The 3,965-nt window shown below is 40.6% G+C and overlaps 1 protein-coding gene across 1 annotated transcript in view; it reads left to right on the forward strand.

Moving 5' to 3' along the window:
* Positions 1 to 278: 278 nt before the first annotated feature.
* The window catches only part of LOC123516977 (calcium-activated chloride channel regulator 2-like), a 474,742-nt gene continuing 471,055 nt past the window's right edge, over positions 279 to 3,965 (forward strand). The window contains exon 1 of the mRNA XM_045276779.1: positions 279 to 714. The gene's annotated coding sequence lies outside the window, so the exon portion shown is untranslated. The remainder of the gene's footprint in view (positions 715 to 3,965) is intronic.

Below are 3,965 nucleotides of genomic sequence, written 5' to 3' on the forward strand. Positions count from 1 at the left end.
TGAATCGACTCGGAGAAATCATAGTGGCGCGCATACTCATAGTAACGTTTGTATTATGATTCCTAACGCTCAGTGAATGAATGGTTTTGTCATTTTGAGTACACACAAAGGAATGCACCGTCATATTATTTAGTAAAGCATTTGGTAATACCTGTTTCCAGTGCCCACGTCGTTGAGTCTCGGGGGATGGGTGGCACAATGCGCGGGGCGGCGAGGCTCGGCAGCTTCGCTGCTGACGCCACCCTGCTGGGCCGGGGTCGGGTAGTGCCTGTTGGGCGTTTGGTGAGGTTGGTTGTGCGCGCTCTTGCACCACAGGTGAAGTCGATAACCTTGGATGTGCTTACCTGTACTGTCTACCTGAATAGCAATTGCTTTCACATACGGTTAATGTTGCTGCGCGTGGAGCAGACTGATGCTGACAGGTTGACAATACTGTCTGTGCATAATCATATACACCTGAGTGTTGTAAAGTTACGATTCATGTCACGCGTGGGTCACTGATGTGGAAAACTCAATGAATGAACCCAAAGGGGCAAAGTAACGATTATCTTGACAGGAAAGTTTGAATAAGTAATTACTTCTTAAGAAAACGAGTGTTAGTCGCAAACTTGAGGAACCTTACATAGGAAGTCTCGTGGAAGAGGGTGATGTGAGCGGTGACCAAACTGTTGAGGTGATCCTGTCCACCCAGCCCGCTGACACCTTCCGCGACAGGTAAGGCAGAGCCTTTGCAACTTGTCTGTTCCTTTGCTGAAAACCCGCCCGGGAAATGACACGGAAACTCAGTGTGAACGGCAGTGTGTCCGGTGAGGAGTAAAGTTGTGCAGTCTGATACGATTGAACGATATGGTTGAAAATTGCTCCCCAAACAGGTCAATAGAGCTTCAGTATTCACTTTAAAGGAAAATATACTAACGCTGAGCACGGACAGAACGCGCTCCCATGATGCTTTGTTCCTCCGTGAAGGTCACAGAATTCGCAAATCGGAACAGCTTTTGTCTTTAGTGTTATGGGGGAAAAAGGGAACAACGAATATCGAGGTTCACTAATTCTTTTTCTACAACGTGGAAATATACTTTAATATTTAACTTCTGTGTCAGCTTAAAAATCTGCCATTTCGTGTTGTTATGAAATTTAATAAAATTCTACTCTTGTCTAAATTTCCCACAACCGAAATTCACAGTTGGGATGCGTCACCTCAGCAAATATGACACACTTAATGCCCAACTCTTGCACTGAGCCTCGCACTTTCCACCAGAATATGTAAAGGCTTCAGGCGAGCTTTAATTAGATGGACGGAACAGTGGTAGCGAAAGTTCCCACAAGCAATATTTGACTTTTTTGCCTCAAAGTTTTAGATTATGGTGATATTTATTTCAACGGGGAACAATATGGAGTGCAGCCTTGGGTATTATCATATATACGAGCACTTAAATAATACATAGCGTTAAATACATACAGACTTATACATACATAAAGCACCACATTGTGTTTACAAGGATAGGATTATGGTGGTTGTAGTGGAAGCGGAGACCTGTAAGAATGGACTGTTTGATGTCTTCTGTCTGCTTTCCGTGAAGTGATATACTGAGGCGCCTCACACTCACTTTCTTGAACTTCATCCTTTTCTTTTAGCAGGACAGTTGGAGAGAGTTTAGCTACTTCCAATCCAATGCGAATAAATACAATGAATGCCTTTCTCTCACTCTCTCTCTCTCTCTCTCTCTCCTGGTGACTTAAGTGCATAATTTACATAGTTAACATCATACACGAAATTATAAAACCTCCATCAGTCGTTAACTCAATAATGGCTATAAATCAATGCATTCGATAAGTGTCCAGAGTGTTCATCTCCACAACACAAACAGACAAAATGACGTACGTTTCACAAGAGTTCGGTCAATCATTGTATCGCTAACAATAGCTGCACGGATGTCGTAAAGAGGTGTAACTGAATCCTGTAGTATATTGCTGGTCGTCTCTTTTCCATTAACGGTGCTCTGGGGATCTTTAACCAGTGCGGATTCTCTTCGTTTGCAAGGGATGACGATCGGGGAGCGAAATATGAATGATAATCAAATGAAATTGTCCTGAGTTATCGAGGTTTGGTGCTTTTTACTGTGTGATCGCTCTGACGGGAATCATTTATATTTATCAAGTCCAGATGGTGTGTGTATGTGTGTGTGTGTGTGTGTGTGTGTGTGTGTGTGTGTGTGTGTGTGTGTGTGTGTGTGTGTGTGTACGAGTATGTGTATGTGTACATGTATGTGTGTGTGTGTGTGTGTGTGTGTGTGTGTGTGTGTGTGTGTGTGTGTGTGTGTGTGTGTGTGTGTGTGTGTGTGTGTGTGTGTGTGTGTGTGTGTGTGTGTGTGTGTGTGTGTGTGTAATCGGATTTATGTTATAATCGCAACGTAAGTGTGATAAAAAAATAATTTTTTCTGAATCCCTTTGTTAGAGAGAGAGAGAGAGAGAGAGAGAGAGAGAGAGAGTTTACGATTGGAGAATTTTTCATTGCTAACACTCGCGCAAAATATCGTGCGTGCCATAATTTCCTGCCATACCACAGGCAAATAAATCAGAGGAACAAAAATTCCAGCCGAGAGGAGTTCCCTGGAAAGAAAGAATAGTTAAAAGAAAGGGGGAAAAACAGGAAAAAAAAGGAGAAAAGGAAGAAACATACAGTACGATAAAGTAATCACACAATTCTTGCTCTTGAGAGTAAAAAGGAAGAAAGAAACACAATACAAAAGAATTACTGGTCAGGTTTGATTTTTTTTATTTTTTTTAATTTTTGAGTATAGATATCAAAATGAATGTGTGATATCTGGCTTGAAGTGGCAGGTCAGGTCATCTCCTGTTAGGATAGTAGAATAGACATAATGTAGCCATACGTTTTATTCCTGTAGGCGACGCTGAAGTTCAAATGAGTGGTTTGAGTTTGTGAAATATTTCGAGTGATCTTTCAAAAACGGTAAATAATTTCAGTCTTCCTTATCTTTGTTTGGAAAGTGGCCAGTCAGAGAGAGAGAGAGAGAGAGAGAGAGAGAGAGAGAGAGGACTGCATGAACCGAATGACACGGCACCTTCAAAAAACATTGTGTAGAAAATATTGCGTGCACCAGAATTATGTGCTGATATTTTGTTGATATACCTGCTATGAAATTCTAGATTAGCTAGTGTTCAAGTATCCAAGCTATCTACTTGTATCTATCTATTTAACTATGTCAATCTACACTTTTATATTGTGTGTGTGTGTGTGTGTGTGTGTGTGTGTGTGTGTGTGTGTGAGCTGTCTTAGTTTTATTATATGATATGCTTGTTTTCTCTCTCTCTCTCTCTCTCTCTCTCTCTCTCTCTCTCTCTCTCTCTGGCTCTTTGTGTGTGTGTGTGTGTGTGTGTGTGTGTGTGTGTGTGTGTGTGTGTGTGTGTGTGTGTGTGTGTGTGTGTGTGTGTGTGTGTGTGTGTGTGTCCGTGATTCTAGAATACTCCTTAACCGCAACACGAAAGCGAAAAAAGAAAAAAAAACTGAATCTTAGTTTAACACCACCCTAAGAATAAAAATAGAATGAATAGATAAATAAAGATAGTAAAAACACGTATGGTAGGATCTAAGAGCTTCCTGTACTAACGAGTGTAGAGTAGAGCTTGTTTCGAGTTCAACATTATTTGACTGTTAAGTGTATACAACAACTAGGAGGAGGCGATAAGGTTTAATGTCAAGTATAGTGGTAAATGTTCACTGTCCTTCATTACACACACTCATTACCTAAGACACAAGTTATAATTTTTCTTCCTTCATATTACATACTTGTATAAGAGTCTTCTGAAAGTTATTGGAGTTTTCGAGAGCGTTGCTGTAATTCTAGTGATAGTGTAATAACTGTTTTCAGCTTTATTGAGAAAATATCTTGCGGGAATCTGATTCATTATTATTGATGTTTTCATAATTCTACCAATATTTAATA

The sequence above is a fragment of the Portunus trituberculatus genome, chromosome 41 (genome assembly GCF_017591435.1).
Source record: "Portunus trituberculatus isolate SZX2019 chromosome 41, ASM1759143v1, whole genome shotgun sequence".
Taxonomy (NCBI): Eukaryota; Metazoa; Arthropoda; class Malacostraca; order Decapoda; family Portunidae; genus Portunus; species Portunus trituberculatus.